Here is a 19,111-nt window from a genome sequence, read left to right on the forward strand (position 1 = left end):
GAGCCACCCAGGCGCCCCCTGTTTGTTTTCTTAGTAGATTGCTCTATTACACAGATATTTTGTTCATGACCAAGGGAGCAAAGGACTCTGTTACCACCTTTTAACATACAGATCTTTGTTCCAAAGCAGAATATGGTAAGTGGTCAGTAAATGCCATTGAATAAATGCACTTGGGGACTTCTTAACTTAGATAGTCTAACAGCAGAAGTACCATGGTGACTTTCTCTTTTATTTTCTGTGGTGCTCATACACCTGCTGCCGAGACCAGGTCAAACGAGGTCCCTTACACAGTGCAACTCTTTAGTTGCAAGTCCCTCAGTGACTGGTATATAACATGTTTCAATTAGTGAGAAACTATCATTGTCAAATAAATGGCCAAAGAAAATCCAAACCAACTCCCAATTAAATGTCCTCAAGATTAAGTTACTTCTTGACTCATTTCTCTCTCTCTCTCTCTCTCTGAAATAAAGCTATGCTTTGATTCGATGGAAACTTTGCCATCTGGCCTTCAGCTTAAAATCCTGAAAATAAGAACTAAGTATATGTATCGCTTGACAGCATGATGGAGGGAGGATCTATCATTCTATAGAAAAATCAGTCATTGTGAAATTATCTAAAAATCATTAGCAGGAAACAAAAATAGTTCTGTGACTGGTGGCACTCTGATAGAAGAGAGAATATAGAGTTTGGAGAGCAATTCCATGTCAGCATTCAATGTCTCAAGTAAAATCACAGTATAAAATAGAGCTAGACAAAATCCTGCTCAGATTTTAAATCTAATTAGACAGAGGAGAAAGTAGAGACAGAGCAGAAGAAAACGGAGGACGTTAGCTTTACGATCAGAGACTGACGTCTAAACAAAACTTAAAAAAAAAAATGTATTCATTCAACATTGCAGAAGGAAGGAAGGGAGGGAGGAAAGAAGGGAAAACTTCCAAACAGGAATTGTCCAGTTAAAAGGATGTACTAATCTACTACCCCAAGCTTTAGTGTCTAAAAGTCCCAAATAGAACCCTAAAACAATTTTATCAAAAACCACTGGAAAATAAGATGCCTACAATGATTGTGTTATTTATCATTCCCTGCATGTAAGTGCAATAACGTAACTTCAGCTTTCTAGAGAACGCGGACAATTTAGAAACTATATGCCTAAGCCAGTCTACCCTCTTGACAAGGCAGGTAGAGATTCCTACTCAAACATTTAGGTTTTATGGAGGGGGGAGGGGTGCTACTTTCTGAGTTTGCTTTAAGAAATAAACAGTTTATTTTCCAAACAAGAATGATCATTTCATGGTGCTTTAGAATATTTTTGAGATTTTCCCCAAACGTAAGTCTGTCTCATATGACATTTTGCAATTATTGATTATGAATCATGAAATGAAAATGATGGAACAATATATACATTACATTGACAAATTTCAAACAAATGTAGGGTGTTTTTTAGAAAAGAATTAGATGTCTGCATATAAATCTAGGAGAACTAAAAGAGATACATATTATTTGGAAAGAAAGTAACAGTCTCTTGCATTCACAGGGTAGTATCTGAAAAATTATACATACTAGCATTTTTCCTGACCTTTATTACATGTGAAAGTCAGTCACAACACCTATGGAAAGACTTAAGAGAAAGATAAACAGACAAAAAATAATAATAAGCTTGAAGAGCTATTCGTGTTATTTTTCTTACTTGTTAAGCTATACAAATTGGACTGATTTCATTTTATAAGTTAATAGTTCATGGATTTAATTTTCAACTCACCCAAACTTATTTTTAATCCTGGTTTCTTTTACTTCAGCTCATTTTATGTGTTTTATATAATGACAATCTAAAAGCTGGAATAAATTGCTTATGATGCAATACTATTGTGGCCTGAGACCCAGACATAGAATAGACATATATATTTAGAATTTACTCTAAGAACTTAGAGAAAACGTCTTTCAAGAAGAGATAACAGTTCTATCTTATTGTCTAAAAATTCACCTCAAATCCCATGAAGATGGCTTTGTATCACTTTCCCACCTACTCCCTATTGTTAATTATTATAATTTATAGTATCCCAAAATACTCTCATCTTTAAAAAGTCACTAATCTTCAGGATACTGTAGGATCTCACTTATCTTCCACATCAGATAGCCAGTACTGGGTGCTGAGATTCTCAAGCCCTCAATTAGAGCTCTGCCCCAGACCTTGTCCAATCTCCTTCCTCTTAACAGATGGCAACAAACCCCACTCACTTGCCCTCACACAGTAGCCCATGGAGACAGCACACATTCCATTGCTTGGGTCAAGGCAGGGGTGGGAAAGCCTAGACACTTCCAGTTATCCGACCCTTCAAGCTTAAACCACCCCACAATGATCAGGAAACTTCAATCCTAAATGGTATCGTGACTAGAAGAAAATAAATTAATGGTGAGGAGATTAGTTTAAAACACTCACTCTAATAACCATACTGATAGTGACTGGATCTAGAGGCCAGAAAAGTAACTATTCATGATAATGAACCTGAGATATGAAAATAAAAGTAATCGTGGAGAAAAAATATGAACTTGGATTTAAATTAAGCGATTCATGCTAGTTTGGGTGACTTATGTAACTTTCTGAGCTTCAGCTTCCTTATCTGAATCCTACCTGCTTTGGTATGGCCTTTAAGAATATGGATCAGTAATGGATAGAAAGCACGTGGAATGACCAGCATGCTCTGTTTACTAAGGTTGCGAAATGCGTAACTCACTTCCGAAAGATGGTCATCCCCGAGTGTCGAAAAATGCCTTGCGCTTCAAGAGTTAACCTGTGAGTGAGTAGAGGGTCCCCTTTCCCAACTTTAAGGGGATATAGCACTGCCTCCTTGGAGCTGGGAGGTGGGGGCACTGGATTCTTTGTAACAACCAAGATAACTGGAAAAGAGCCTGCTTCTGAAGAGATCGACACACACAGGAACCAATATAACAGCATCTAGGGATAGAATTCCTAACTTTTCTTTGGCTCAGAGACAGAAAAGGAAGTCAATTGCTCCAGGAAAGTTGACTTTGACTGTTAAAGCATTTGTGTTCTGCTAGATGATTTACATACTGGTGGAACACAGAGGTCCCTGAGTTCTTTCTCCCACTGCATGCCTTTCACAGCACAGCCACATAAAATTTCTCCTAGTATCCCTAGTTACCAGGATTGTATATCACAAAGCCACACAGACTAAACCTAACACAGAAAAAAAATCAACCTTGCCTAAAACTAAATATAAGCACCATTTAATTAACTTGCATTCCAGAGTCGTAGCTGCTAGTGTGCTGAGACTAGAAGATTGGGTACACAGCACCCAAGGGCTCAGAGGGATGGGGGAAAAATAAAACCTGCTTTTTTTTCCCAACATTTTCATAAGATTCACATGTTTCTTTGTACAGGTAAACAGGAAGAATGTCTCTGTGAACAAGATATAGTGATCCAATCAGAATGAGCCAAGGAAAGGAAGAGGTGAGAGGTTGGAATGAGGCTGCAGTTTCAGGAAAGCCATACAGGGATTAGAAATGGATGGCAAATAATTTGTCATTAAGATCGGCCCTGAGTCAAATAGGAAAAGCTCTACGTTATCCCTGAGAGGAGGAAAGACCTTAGAGCAGATAATGGAAAGTCACAAACTACGTGTCTATCACTATAAACTCTCAACACCGCAGTCTGAGCAGTAATGTAGTCTCATCTGGAAATATTCAACTGATCAATCTAATGTGCTTAAATTAATCCTGGGAAACTTTATGCTACAGGGATCAGCTAATGGTAGATGGGTTGGGGGACCGAGCTGAGCAAGGGGGTGAATACCGTTGGAAAAAAGTCCATTTGCTGCCACTTGCCAAAAGGGTAGGGAACGTGCGGTTTCCAAGCAGGCATACTCAGCACACAGGCTCTGGGCAGTGCTACAGGGAAGTCTGCCCGAGACCCCCAGTATGCGAGAGGTTGTAAAGGTGCACAGGGAATTCTAGCTGGGAGATGGCTCTTTTCCAATGGGCACCCTTGCTTGTGTCTTTAACCAGGTAAATGTGATATCATGAAATCCCACTTCTGCCAATTATTTTTTCTGTTGGTTTTCTTCCTTGTTGATTTATTGGAGCCCTTTTTGTTCCATTTTTTCTTTGTTTTTAAAAAGCTTTTAAATGTTCGTTTATTTTGAGAGAGAGAGCGTGAGCAGGGGAGGGGAAGAAAAAGGGAGGGAGAGAAAAAGAATCCTAAGTAGGCTCCAGAGCCTGACGTGGGGCTCGAACTCACAACTGTAAGATCATGACCTGAGCCGAAATCAAGAAATGGACACTTAACTGACTGAACCACCCAGGAGTCCCTATTTGCCTTTTAAATTCATAGTCCCTTTAGCTATACAAATGTTTCACAGGTGAAGCCAAAAATCTTTATAAAATGTATGTATTTGTAAACCATATCTATATGCATCACAGAACGGAAACTCTAGGAGGGCAGTAATTTTTGTCTGATTCTTGCTATGCCATGGGTCATGGAAAAGTGATGGACACACAGGTGGGCTGAATAAATGTGGTATTCAACTCAGAGCCTTTTCTAAAGCAAATGGAAAACATCCCGGCCAAATCAAGAGATGTTTTGGGGTCAAAATATGCCAAAAATAGGCCATAGAGATAGAAAATCCAGGTTAGCTTTCCTAATAGTCAAAACTGATTTTGACACGGTCATAGGGGGTAGGCTACAGGCTGACTGACTAACTTCTGTTCAAATAAGAAAGCTTCCCATATTGTTGAAATGGTCAAAATACAAAATATGTAGCCTGGTCTTTATTTAACAGAATAGGAGAAAGGAACTCTTGAGACACTTTCCAGATTTGTCAGCCAAACGCCAAGGGGAATAAATCTGGTGACTGCTTTCAAGCCGGCACCTTCCTTAACACCAACCACCAGAGGGAGACCCCACCACCAAGCAAACTACAGAGCCTGCCCTATACTTGCGGGAAGTGGCCAGGTGTGTGAAGGTATTTGAAAACAACAGTCTTTTATGGGTTCTCAGCATTTCTATTAAACATCAGATCACAGTGTAATTTTGCATTTTAACTACAGATTCCAAAAATACGAAGCCTCGTAGACCTGTGCATATGGAACACTAACACGTACTTTGTGCATTTGTTTTGGAATTGACATTTTCCATTCTCGTAACAACCAAGAACTTTAGAGATCCGGTTTTGACTCCGACGGTTTTCTTTCAAATAGCTTTGTATACATTTTTCGGATTGTAATCTATCCATAATACGATTTTTATGGAACTGAAACGGATTTTTTAGCAGGCGATCTCATTACAAGATAATCAATCTCATTACAAATGCCTGTTAGAACGTCTCACCACAGCATCCAGATCGAAATGAAACTTCGCAGCTGGAGAAAAGTTCTTCGGAAATGTTAGCATCATCAGCTCCAACCCCTCTGCTCTAAGAACTCTGAAGAAAAACTGCCAATTTTACTCAGCAAATACCCTCCTAAGAAACTTTTGTGACAGCCATTCCAGAGCTGTTTACAAGTAGACAGAAAACGAGGCCAAATGTTTATGAAAGTTGGCTTGATTCGAAGGGCTCCTGGGAGGCCTCTCTCCCTAAAATATTTCCCAACTGAAATTCTTCAGTTTGGATTTCGCTCATTTAACGTAAGCCAAAAGTCCTCAATTAAAAGGCAGTTCCTTGGGACTCCTCATTTATTCAACCACCAAGAATTCCACGAGGCTGTCTGCAGAAGGCATAGTGCAGGACATGGCAGAAATCATAAGGCCTTGCAGAGACCATAAAAGATAAAGGCAATTATCAGTGACTAAGTACCTCTGGAGACAGTACTTTATATATTTATCTTGTGTATTTATTTTTCTTTAAGAGATATTGGAAACTTAGCATGAAATATAGGAAAGGGTGGAATCTAAAGATTGTGACTCCATCAAGGACATACCTGGGTAAGAGCCCTAGAGGACCAAGAGTCAAATGGGATCTTCAGGAGCCAAAGATGTCAGGGAGGGGAGTAGCAGTGAATGACATGGAATAGATGAGGAAGAAAGTCTTTTGCCTTACTGAAAACTCCGTCCAGGATCAGACCCCCATGACTTTGTTTAAACTAACACTTACCAAGAACTTTCTGTTTACCAGGCAAGGTCTCAAAGGATTTACCTTCATTTTTCCTTAGAACACAGCCATGATGGTGATAACCTCATTTATCAGAGGATGAAACCAAGGCTTGGGAAGGTTAGGAAATGTCCCCCGTAACACAGCTAATGAGTAGCACAGCTCCTCACTAAAACCCATGCAGTCTGACTCAGGAGCCTGTACCCTTAATATAAACACTCGAGGGTGCTGTGTTAGTTTCCTATTACAGTCATCAACAATGATCACAAACTGGGTGGCTTAAAACAATGGAAATGTATTCTCCCACTGGTCTGCAGGTCGAAGTCTGACATAGGTCTCATTGGGCTAAGATCAAAGTGCCAGCAGGCTGTCTTTCTTTTGGGAGGTTCTTAGGGGAGAATGATGCCTTTCTTTTCCATCTTCTGGTGGCTTCCCCCATTCCTTGGCTTGTGGCCCCTTCTTCCATAAGGAAAGCCAGCCACATAGCATCTCTTTGCTCTTGTGTGTGCTTCACATCTCTTTGTCTGACTCTTCTCTTCTGCCTCTCTCTTCAACTGTTAAGGACTCCTGTGATTACAATGGGGCCACCCACATAATCCAGAAGAATCTCCCTGTTTTAAGGTCAGATGGGTAGAACCCTTATTTCCATTCTTCAACTTTAATTCCCCGTCGCCACGTAACCTAACATCTTCACAGGTTCCAGGGATTAGGATATGGACCCCTTTGGGGAGCCATTATTCGGCCTACCACAGATGCCTTAACATCTTACTCTATTTGTGTGCCCCGTACGTATGAACAGCCACCTGCAAATGACTGGCTCAAACAGATGTGCCTTGTGTCCCACCTGCTGACTGCCCTCCTCTTCCTCCTTCCCATTCCCTGTGTCAGAGATGCCATGGTCTGGAATCTCTAGTCTCAGTCCTTGACTCCAGCCTGATTCAGTCAATTCTAGTGCAAGAGGAGCCCAGGGTAGCAGGCATCTTGGCTGCACAAAATCACTAGGTGGATAATTGCTGTTTGATTCTATTCCTGTAATAAGAGTGTTCAAAAGACTCAGGGATGATACTCTAAAATGTAAATGAGTCTTCTATCGGGCTTTGGTGCAACCAAGAGCTATATCTGTGCTTTTGTAGCCATCAGTTACATGTGTTTCTTACTTTCTGAGTAGCCAAGCGCCAAGCAAAGAGACAGAAAAGGCCTGAGGAGGAGCTTGGCCTTGACTCTTCTCACTGTTTCATTCATCATTAGTAACCAAAATCCTTTAAAACCTGCAAAAGGACTATACGTAGCAGGCATAGAAAAGGCAGAAAAGAAAGCTGAGCAGATAAACTAGTCCCCAACCTGTACAAACTACATAATGTGCAGGGCCCAATGGAAACTGAAGACACAGAGGCCCTTGCAGGGAAAAAAAAAGTGCTTCAAGGACACTAAAATACAAACATATTTTCCTTTAAAAATACTTTATTACTTATAAAACATAATATCAATAATAGTGATATATGAGGAACAACATAAACTTACAAATAGCACAAAACACATTTTTGTGTCATAATTTAATATGATACAATAAATAACAATACACTATTGGGGCACCTGGGTGGCTTAGTCGGTTAAGCATCCGACTTCAGTTCAGGTCATGATCTCATGGTTTGTGGGTTCGAGCCCTGCATCGGACTCTGTACTGACAGCTCAGAGCCTGGAGCCTGCTTTGGATTCTGGGTCTCCCTCACTCTCTGCCCCTCCCCCCCTCGCACTCTGTCTCTCTCTCTCTCAAAAAAAAATAAACAAACATTAAAAAAAATTTTTTTTAAATAGCAATACACTATTAATGTGATTTTTCTGGCTCACTTTTCTGCAAATTCATGTATGAATGTAATGTTTAGCAACATTATTTTTAGTCTACATAAATGAAAATAGATTCAGTAAGTAGCTCAACAAAAAAGCAAGATTGCAAATGATTTTTGTTCGTTCTTAATTTTGACAAGAATCTTTGGTGCAAATTTTACTCTTTCTGTTTGCAGTATTTATAGGCTGTGACAACATTGGGATAGATGTCTGATAAACGATTCGGAAATACAAATTTTAGCATATCTAGAGCTGATGATTCTCTAGGAGCAATTTTAACAAAAAGATTTAACTCTTCATATGAATCAGTTTCATGGAAGTCTGAATTTTATTTTAAATGTAAATTTATACAATGATATTTTGATGATTCTTCTGATATTCCCTGTAAATTGTGGAGATCATAAAAGAAATCAAAAAGGGCTTTAAAATGTATATACAATTCAAAATGCCTGTTTATACATTCTATAGCCGTATTGCCAATTTTATGTAAAATTTGCATTTTCAGTTATCTTCCTTGTTAACAAATGGTTCATCCAAAGTTCATATGAAAATAGTGTTCTTTTCCAATGACAATAGTTAAGTGTGATTTCTATTTCTAAGCCTGTGGATATGCATTTTGCAATGTTTCAGCATTCAAAACCAAGGATTTTTAAATCCTTGAAGAATCCTAATAACTCTGATTAATGCTTTATTGCAATGTTCATGTGTACGCTTTTATTGTGTGATAATTTACTTACAAAGCTGGCTGCCCAAGCACCAGAAGTTTCCGTCTCAAGGTTCAGGCTGTAGAGTTAATACTTGTGCAGATGCCCCAGGGACAGGCTCCAGGGACAGTCAGCCAGGCTGACCTCCCACAGGTTCTTGGGTGGAGCCCCTCTTCTAGCCCAGGGCCAAGGCTACCACTACACCCTCAAAACCTGCTTTGTTGTGTTTCTGTTGTTGTGGCTGCATCATGGCCACCAATGGGGACCCGGGTCCTGACCCGGCCACCTCCAGATGATCCTCAGGCATATGCATGTGCTTTGAGGCACCAGGCCAATTGCTCAGCACCCACACCGTTCACTCGCCATGCCCGTTGGCATATGCCCACATGTGCACACACTACTACCTAGCATATCTCTGCCACTCACACACCTGCTCCGTTGTCCCATCCAACCTCATCACAAAGCACAAGTATAAATATAAAGTTATTAGCAATTTCAAGACGGTGACAGCATAGCCTAAAACCAAGCCTGGAACCCTTCTGACCTTAGGGTCCTGTGCCACTCACTGCACAGATCACCAGCCATGAAACCAGCCCTGCCTTCAGCCTTCCAAAGGAAAAAGAAAGGCAGGAGGTGAAATGGAAATGAAAATCTGCAACGAGTTCTTCCAAGAAGTTACAATGGCAAGGGGCCCAGCGTCCCACTCACCCCAAAACCTACCCTGTGTTACTCGCTGTATCCAACCTCTACCCACATCTCTTCTGCCACAGGCACCAAATTCAATCCCGCCAGAGTTCCTGTCTAGATGTGGGTACCACCACCGGGATATGGCAAAGACTGCTGGTTGTTCATCCTAAAACACCTCCACCTTTGTTGTAGTAATGGAGTTTGAGGTGCCCCTATGGCTGACCAGCTAAAGACTACATATCTTAGCTCATTTGTGGCTCAGTGTGGTCATGTTACTAAGTTCTCAGCAATATATTATAAGCAGATGACTCTTCTATTTTGCAGGCTTAAACGTGACTGGCTGCCATGTGCTTCCTCTCTTTGCCTTCCCATAAGATGGAGCACAGCTACATGGCTCAGCCAGCTTCAATCACTCAGATAAGGACCATAATCTAGGAACTGGAGAAGCAAAAAAAAAAAAAAAAAAAAGAAAAAAAAAAGAAAAAAAATTGGATGGAACTCAAGTCTTTGGATGAGTTCATAGAGGAAGTTTGAGCTTACAAACTGGAAAATTCATCTTGGTTCTACTGCTTAACAGAGAAACAAAGTGTTGTTTCCTTTAAGCCACTGTATTTCAAGATCTCTTTTGTTACAGCAGGTTAGTTTTTCTATAACTGATATGAACGGTTTGAATCTGGGGGGGGGGGGGTTGTTCCCACTGTCCATAAGGAAGATCTGAGAATAAAGCCAAGTCACTTGTAATAAATATAGGATCCAAGGAAGAAGGTGGGCCCACTGCATCCCAATGAGGACTCAGGACGTACCATCCCACACAGACATTCATTTACACATGTTGGCTATGAGTCCAATAGACTTCGTGATCCAGTTCAAGCTAGAGATGTACCCACAACAGAGCTTCTATGAGAAAATATCTTTCATGTTTGAAACAACTAATCTGCAAGTATATCTTTGAAATATAGCCCATTTATTAGCTGAAGACTGCCAGTAATTCTGTATCTGCCTTATAGTGAAGATTAATGGACATATTACATGCAAACCATTATGCATAGTATCTGCCTTCAAATGAGCTTTTAACATATTTAGCGGACTATTACTGACATTATTAAATCAATATCATAATATAGGCAGCAAGGAAAGAAGGAATTTACTCTAAGGAAGTATAGTGCCTCAGGCTTTTGGTATGACCCTCACAGTCAGAGGTATGAGGGATGAATGATTTAAATATTTCCAGATCTCTTAACTTCCACAAGTAATTCTAGCGCATTTTCCCCAAACTAAATAGCATAAAATATTACCTCAAAAAATGTTTGAAGTTTTAAAGCATTTCCCAAAGTAGACAATTAGAAATGATGGGTTAGAAAATCAACATGGCAGGAAATGCCTACACGTCAGGAAGAAGAAACCAAGAACTGAATACAAGAGAGAAACATAAAAGGAAGGGCCACCATCCACTCCCCCCACCTCTGCAAGAGCCTGCCAGTAGAAGAAATGTTTACCTTCTGCAAATTCACTTTACAATCAATAATACTCAATGGATCAAAGCAAGATGATTTTTAGAAACCAAAGTCTCTACTCTGGAAAAAATGAAAACAATAAAAGGAAAACAATAAGACCTTCTTTAGAGCCATAGGGAATAAAAAGAGGTAGTGGGAACATGTAAGACTGAATGAGGTGTGGAGAAAATCTGGTAATACACAAAACTGAAAAGTTAGACTTTTAATTACTTCTCTCTAGAGCCCTGTTTTCAGAGTGTGAACACTGACTAAGGCAATAACAAAGAGCAGAAAAGTGAGATGAAATCGGTGAAAATGTGGAGACAGATTTCTCAAATACTCGGGACTCGGCAGTATTTTGTTTGCTGAGCACTTTGAAGGAAGGAAATATTCCACATAGTGAGAAATTCAAATAACTGAAGCGTTATCTATTTGAGATGCCTAATATCCTTCAAAATTGTATTAAAGTTTCATGAAATAGAGCACTCTTTCTCCACCTTCTTAAATCGAGTGTGCTAATTTTAAACATTTCCCTGCGGCTCCAGGGTCTTTGCGATGAGAAGCAAAAATTTTTCAGTGCCCCTGGGAGTCTCCTGCGGTAAATTTGTCCCTAGACTAAGCTGCCAAGGATTGCCACCTGCTTTAGGCTCTTGCCATTTAGGATTAACCCTTCTTACATTATCCATATTCTCCACCATCACCATCTCTACTAAAGATAACCTGCACCTGTGGTTTTACCCATCTCTGATTCCAATTGGTTTGCCATTAATTATAGAGGTTTGGGAAACAAACAAACAAAAAGCAAGTTTTTATATTTGTTCAAAAGTAAAAGTGAATAAGGGCGCTTGGGTGGCTCAGTTAAGCGTCCGACTTCGGCTCAGGTCATGATCTCATGGTTCATGACTTCAAGCCCTACATTGGGCTCTTTGCTGACAGCTCAGAGCCTGGAGCCTGCTTTGGATTCTCTGTCTCCCTCTCACTCTTGCCCCTCCCCCACTCATGCTCTCTCTCTCTCTCTATCTCTCTCTCTCTCCCTCAAAATAAACATTATTTTTTTTAAAGTAAAAGTGAACAGGCTATAAAAGAGGACCTTGGGAAATACTTTTAGTGGTTAAAAGAGACCATCTTTTCGGTTAATCTAATCTTTTTGTTTTTTTACTTTTTAATTATTGATTGTGTTCTGAATAATTTCAGTGGCAACCCCTGGATAAATGAGATACTACCATTTATGCAAATGACAATAACAATAGAGGAGGCATATGAAAAGAGACCGTGGAAAGGGCAGGGAGCTTCACCATGAGAACTGAGTTCAAGTCCTGCCTCTGCCTCTTACAGCTGTGGGAACATTCACACCCACTCTAGACAGGTGTTTTAAAGATTAAAAGAGATAAAGTAAAATGCCCGCCTCCATCTTGGCACATATGGAGCTCAGATAGGCAAGCTATATTATTATTTTTAAATCATTGAATATGTGTGGAAATTTGGATGTGTGTCTAATATGCTCAAGAGGGATTGTAACAAACCCAAAAATCTGTAAGAAAAAAATCAACTTCAAGTTACTTTAAGTAAAATAGTGTTAATCAGATTTCTGAAAATTTCAAGCTGAAAGACACTGGCGATCATACAGTTCTGCCTGCCCAATCTATGAATGAGGAAACATAAGCCAGAGAATCAACGTCAGTGGGCTAATGAGAATGTAGAGACAGGACTGGAATCCAGGTTTTCTCATGTCCTTTCCAACGCTCTTAAGCACATATGAATTAATCTAGAATAGAGGTTGGCAAACTTTTTCTACAAAGGGGCAGATAGCAAATTTAAAAAAAAATTTTTTTTAATGTTTATTTACTTTTGAGAGACAGAGGGAGGGAGGGAGGTGCGAGTTGGGGAGGGTCAGAGAGACGGAGACACAGAATCTGAAACAGGATCCAGGCTCTGAGCTATCAGCACAGAGCCCCATGCGGGGCTCGAACTTACAGACTGTGAGATCATGACCTGAGCTGAAGTCAGACGCTTAACCAACCGAGCTACCCAGGCGCCTCCAGATAGTAAATTTTTTACACTTTGCAGTGATATAGTCTCTGTTGTAAACTATATTCAACTATGCCATTGTGCAGCAAAAGCAGTCATAGGGAATGCATAAATGAATAGGCATGGCTGTGTTTCAGTAAAAGTTTATTTACAAAACAGGCTACAGGCTCTAGTTGGCTTCATGGGCTCTCGTTTGCTGACCCTGATCTTGAACAAGATGGCAGATTCTAGCTAAATGAAAATGATCAATATAATTTCAAATCAACAAATCTATTGTCAATACAGTAAAAAACTGAATAACAGTAACAGAACTCAGGAGAGTGATTATATATATTTTAAATGTTGCCAGTGTGACATTTTTAAATGATGTTTGGTAAGGATTAATCCTAGCCTCAAGACCATTATATTCTTTGGTAATATTGAGAAAATGCAAGAAAACAACTCTGAGAAAGCAGAGGATTCTTAAGAGAATTGGAATTCTAAATTATCTTGGCTAAATAAGAATGGCGAAGAGAACTAAAATATTAGTATGCATTAAATGATACAACTTACTTAATTAAAATAACTAAAATGCAAGGCATCAGGGGTTTTGTGTAAGCAAAGTATTCTAACCTAAAGAAATAAGTAAAGAGTGCCATCAAAATCTACTAGTTACCACAAACTGAAAACACATCACCTTCTCACCAAGGGAGCATCCTTCATATCAGAATCAATGAGTCTGATCACGGAACCATGAATAATCTCCCCACAACAAAAACATGCCCAAAGTGCATTTGGCCTGTGTCAGGAGCCCTTGATGATACTGGTGCAATGATCATAATCTTCATGATATTCTCCAGACACACAAAGAGAGATTTCATGGAAGAAAGTGCCCAAATGCCTTTTCTTCTCCATAAAGGATTAATGCAGAAAAAAGGAGGAAGAGGAGGAGGAGGAGGAGGAAGAAGAGGAGGAGGGGGAGGAAGAGGAGGAGGGGGAGGAAGAGGAGGAAAAGGAGGGGAAGGGGGAGGGGAAGGAGGAGGAAAAGAGGAAAAAGCCGAATGCTGCAATCTGAGGCAGGGACAAAGTTCCTCTTCCTAACAAATATGACAGATTGGGATGAGTTTGCCAAGGAACACTTCAAATTTCCTCTAGGGAGCTTTTGAGAGAATTCGAAACTTTGCATCTGTTTGGCATGAGGTACCCTCCCTGAAGAGAAAGGAAAGAAGTACAAGACTTTTCAACATCTGAATTTTAAGAGAACTATACAAATTGTCATTTGACATACTCAATTGAACTAAATGTAGTACTCTATTTTCCCTAATGTTTATGTTGCTCCCTAGTAGTAAATTGGTTGTTTAAAAAGCACATCTACCCTTGGAGGCACTAAAAAGTAACCCAATGATATATGATGAGAATGAGGTTCATTACTTTGTGCCAACTTGCTCCCAACATCTGTTCAGTTTATACAATGACTCATTCAGCGTATTCAGGGCTTAGTGCAAACAACCATCATCTTCCAATATTTGATTTACCCTTGGGCTTTCACACACCTCAACTTTGGTTTCACTGCATGGCTTTGGAAGCAGAAAGGCACAAAATGAAGCTCTATCAATGAACGAGAGATCGGGTTATAAATGATTATAACTATGAAAGTTGTATGGATACAACTTCTGCAACTCAAAGGGCTATGAGTCAACATGATGATGTTATAGCCAAAAAGCATTTAGACACCTTTGCTCTCTGTCCGAAACACGATCAGAGCTGTTACTCGAGTACTGTAGTTCACTGTCATTTCCTATACCTTTTTCTTTAGATAGCAAAGAAAAATGTTAACTTCATAGATGAAGGATCACACTCCATCACAATGTGAAATCCCACAGAACAAATAGTAGTTTTCATATATATACATAAAATACATAAAATACTCTCTACTCATATGTGTTCACTTGCAATGCAATTATAATTTATAGCCAAAAGCCTCAGTTTTTCAATATAGATGATAGGCATTTTATTTTTGTGCATCAACTAAAAAAATTAAGACGGCTTCAACTAACACAAATGTTGACGCTTTACAAATATTACTAAAAAGTGAATGAAAATTAAGCCCCTTTCACACTTGTTAAAAAAATAATGCGAACTGAAAGAATACTGTGTTGGGGAAAATGCAGAAGGAATATATTCATTATGGTGTAAGGTATGGAGATGCTCATTAGTTGTAGCTGACATTGTATACAAAATTCCTACAGAAATAATACTCTGAAAATCAGAACTAAAGGGTATTTTTAAGAAACTGTCAAGACCAAAAAGATGCCTGCCCCCTGGAACAAGAAAAGTTGCGTTTGATTTGCTTAACGGAAAAGTAATGTTTTGTTTAGCAACTCGAACATCTCAGAACTGTGGATTCTCCGCATTTATTTTCCATCGTAATGTCCTTCAGAGTTTTTCACAACAACAATGGATCTAACAGACGACTCAGGCATGCAAAACCAGTATATACTCAATTTTACCAGTTGGTAAAAAATGTTTTTTCTCACCCACAGCTTTGACCAGGTCACCCCTCCCAGCCAGTGGCCTCGCTATTGTTCTCCTTATCAAATGCAGACTCCTCATTCTTAGCTTCAAAGGCCCCCTCCAGTTTTCCCAGCCTTCATTTCCTCTCTAACCAGTCTGTATTCTTCCAGCCAAGAAATCCTTCATTCAGCTCTTTCATTCACTGACCCCAATCCTTTCCCCGTCCTCTCACATGTCCACACTCTGCACCCTCAACTCACACCACTTTCAACAACCTGCCTCTCCCCCAAAATGTGATTAAGCCTAAACTTGATAGGTTAAATGACCTAAGCTTTTGTCTGCTTGTTTTTCTTTTTAAAATCTAACGGCATTGGCCCTGTATACAAGAGATTCTTAAATGGGACCGGGACACCAGTAACAAATTTCTGGTGTTTTAGTTATTCACGTTCAATCTGTCAGAGGCATGACACAGAATAAAAAATAAAGCAGCTGCATTACATTTAAATATAGGGGAAAAAGAGACACTCTATTACATGACTGCTGGATATAGGAACTTCAGCTGATACAGCTTCGGGGACCCCGCCAGGCCTGGAAGAAACTGGGAAGGTTAGCCACTAGCTGAGAGAGGAACAAAGGCATGGGTAGCCTCATTATCGCACCACGAAAGTGACAAGCTGAGAAGGAGGAACAGAGACAGGATACTGAAGGGGGAACTAGGCAGCAGAAGAGCACAGCATCCCAAGTAGGAATGAAAATAGACCGCAATCCAGCCTGCCAGGCAGAACTGCCTTTGGGCATCTGATCGGGCCAAATGCCAACAGGGACACACATTAGTGACCTGAATCACTATCTCCTTAGCCTTAGTTTCTGAAAGTTCATTCCCTTTTCTGCAATAAACACTACGAGCTTGCTTCTTTTGTTGCTCCTAATACTCACCCCAATGAGATTCTTTAGTTGCAATGCAAACGGTTGGATTAATTTAGTACCCCTTAAATTAGTATTCTTTTTTTCATTGCTGAAAGCCCCTTCAATCGCTCTCTCATTCAAAAATGCACTGAGTATCAAGGTTATTCTGTCAGGAAATATCCTAAAATGATAAGCTTCCGTTCCCTCACTTGTAAAATAAGGATGATATTATGTACCCAGTACACTGTATAGAAAATTAAATGAAACAGAATGTAAAAAGCACTTAACACGAGTGGCACCCAGCATGCATGCAATCAAAGTAACTTATCATTCATTACCGTTGTTGCTGTTATTGTTATTGCTCTAAGGACCTTGTTTTTAGCTGTCGCCTAACTTGAGCTAAAAACCAATAAAAACTCATTTTTAAGCAAAACAATGTTTATTTATATACATTTTTTATCTTCTCACAGAATACAATGAGTCACATCTTTTTCCAATTTTCCCGAGTTCCAGTGCCTCCATCCCAATCCTCCTGGGTCCAGCAGGGCACCAACCTGTTTCATAATCAACTGGGGGAAACACACGAGAAAGGAAGGACAAATACTGGAATAGAAGATTTAGTATTCCTTAGTCTGTGATACAGTCAAGAGATGAGTCGGTGAGCCATTTCCCACAACTCCGGTGGGTCTCAGAGGGGGACAGATATCAAAACTGCTTTTGCAAGCTGCCCTTTATGTGTCCTGAACTTTCGAGCTCATTCCTCTTTGTCTCCTTTGCACTTCACCTTCACCCTCTATGAGCTCATCCACTTTGCTTTCAGCCTGGTATCTATACAAACAACTCCCAAGCTCTTGTTGCCCTGTTCAAACCTGTCTCCTGAGCTTCAGGTACCTACACCCAACTGATACGATCTGGAAAGTCACAACCCAAATGGTTCTTCCTTCTAAACTGTTCTCTTCCCTGTGGTTTCTACTGTGGCCAGTGGTACAACCACCACCCTCCATCTTCTCCCAACCAAACACCTTCTGTCTTTTCCTCTCCCACGAGAATCATCAAATTCTCCAATGTGTGAGTCCTTCAGAACAGGGACTTTGTTTTGTATGCTCCTGAATCCCCAGTGGCCGAAACAACCCCAGTGACAATAGGCACTCCATACACATTTGCTGTATGCATGAATGGCCCGTAGCTGCTTTTCCATACCTGCTGAAGGAAGGGGTGAATGCGTTTCTTTAAGCTGGGTTCTCAAAAAACAAGAACATAAAAATAATTCCCTTTTACTTAAATCTTTCTAATAATTTGTTCATTTAAACACGGCTGTTAAATCATATGAAACAATTTTGTTTTCTATCAGAACAAGATACTATTTGTTTTGTTATAATGTTCAAATGTTAATCCTCTGGCTGTTGAGTTTCCCAGATAAGCAAGACATTTTCTAGTCTTCAGATTTTATCCTATAAAAATCTGTAAAAATCCTCTATTCAAAAGTTATACTTAGCAGGGAGTCTTCTGAAATCCAAACTGAGAAAATTGGAAACAGCTTAACAACCCCAAAGAATAATATTTCATAAAATCCTATGGAGTAAAAAGCCAGATCCTGTGGGGCCACTGGCTGTATGTATTGGGCAATCTCAGAAAGCATTAACTCTTTCGAGCCCTCTAGATGCTACTTAGTGGACAGAAGTAACTTGTCAAATGTTCCCCAAGATTTTTGAGTGAAGATCTTTTCATATTTCATCTAAAACATCATATCCATTTGAACTGATTTTAGTAGGACAAGGTTCTGAACGATACATGTTGCTTTATTGCTAGAAGTATGTGGCCTTGCATTTTACTTTCTGTCAAGTGTCCAGCCAGATCAATTTGCATTGCCTGCTTCATAAAAATAGCAAAAATGTGCTACAAATAACAAATAAATAAAAGGTCAGTACATTTATGTCTGCATCTGCATTTGACTTGCAAAATAAGGAGACTTCATGAGATAAAAATATGTCAAGACTCTTATTTTTATCACTACTATTCTATACCGGGCAGATCTGAACATTACATGTTTTCTTCAATTATAAGACTGCCAGCAGGCAGACTTATTTTCAGTGCAAAGCCTTAGCCTAAATTAAGCCACACATTTCTGACATCTTGTCCGAAGAGACTGAAAGCAAAACTCCAAACTTCTTACCCAGTCAACATCAACAGTTCTAAGCTAAATGGCCACTTTTTTTGTCCCATGTTGAGATTTATTTGAACTACAAACCATGAAAAAAAAAAAAATAGGAACATTCTCATGAAGAAGAAAAGAAGCCAACTGGAGTATGTGCAGGCGACCACTGCTTGCTTATCTAATCACAAAATATAAGGCGAATGAACAGTACTTGCTGTATATATATAAAATCATGTGCTATATACATATACATAGAAATTTCCTTATGCAACATGAACTTTTTGTATGGAATAAATCCCTCCCTTCCTTTGTGGGCCTAATGCCATAGTTCTAATCTTTAATCCATTCTAATTAAGTGCTTCCAGTGAATGATTTTTAAATAAGTAGTCTTTGTACACAGAAATCACCATTTGGAGCTAATTTTGAAGGTCATTAAGTTAAATATACACAGAAATCTTCTTTCCTCCTTTTAAAATGTGTGTGTTTCGGTTACAACAGTGATATACTAAATCTGTGAGCTCTACCCGGCCCAGGTTCAAATGGGTTCAAATCACAGCTTGCGTCGTCCTACCTTGATAACCTTGAGCAAATGAGAGAATCTAAGTATCTGTCCTCTCATCTACAAAAGGAGAAGTGTCTCAGTCAGTGTTGGCTGTAGCAACAATACCATAGACTGGGTGGTAACACAAAACATTC

General features: G+C 39.6%; 1 protein-coding gene and 1 long non-coding RNA gene across 6 annotated transcripts in view; one reads left to right on the forward strand and one right to left on the reverse strand.

The window, feature by feature from the left end:
• The window catches only part of LOC125923628 (uncharacterized), a 35,912-nt gene extending 17,733 nt beyond the window's left edge, over positions 1-18,179 (forward strand). The window contains exons 2-6 of the long non-coding RNA XR_007458105.1: positions 2,712-2,791; positions 3,400-3,469; positions 4,797-4,969; positions 5,065-9,977; positions 16,731-18,179. This is a non-coding gene — a long non-coding RNA (uncharacterized LOC125923628). The remainder of the gene's footprint in view (positions 1-2,711; positions 2,792-3,399; positions 3,470-4,796; positions 4,970-5,064; positions 9,978-16,730) is intronic.
• Positions 1-19,111, reverse strand: part of CORIN (corin, serine peptidase) — a 251,746-nt gene that overhangs the window by 114,171 nt on the left and 118,464 nt on the right. The window lies entirely within an intron of this gene.

This window comes from Panthera uncia, chromosome B1 (genome assembly GCF_023721935.1).
Source record: "Panthera uncia isolate 11264 chromosome B1, Puncia_PCG_1.0, whole genome shotgun sequence".
NCBI classification, from domain to species: Eukaryota; Metazoa; Chordata; class Mammalia; order Carnivora; family Felidae; genus Panthera; species Panthera uncia.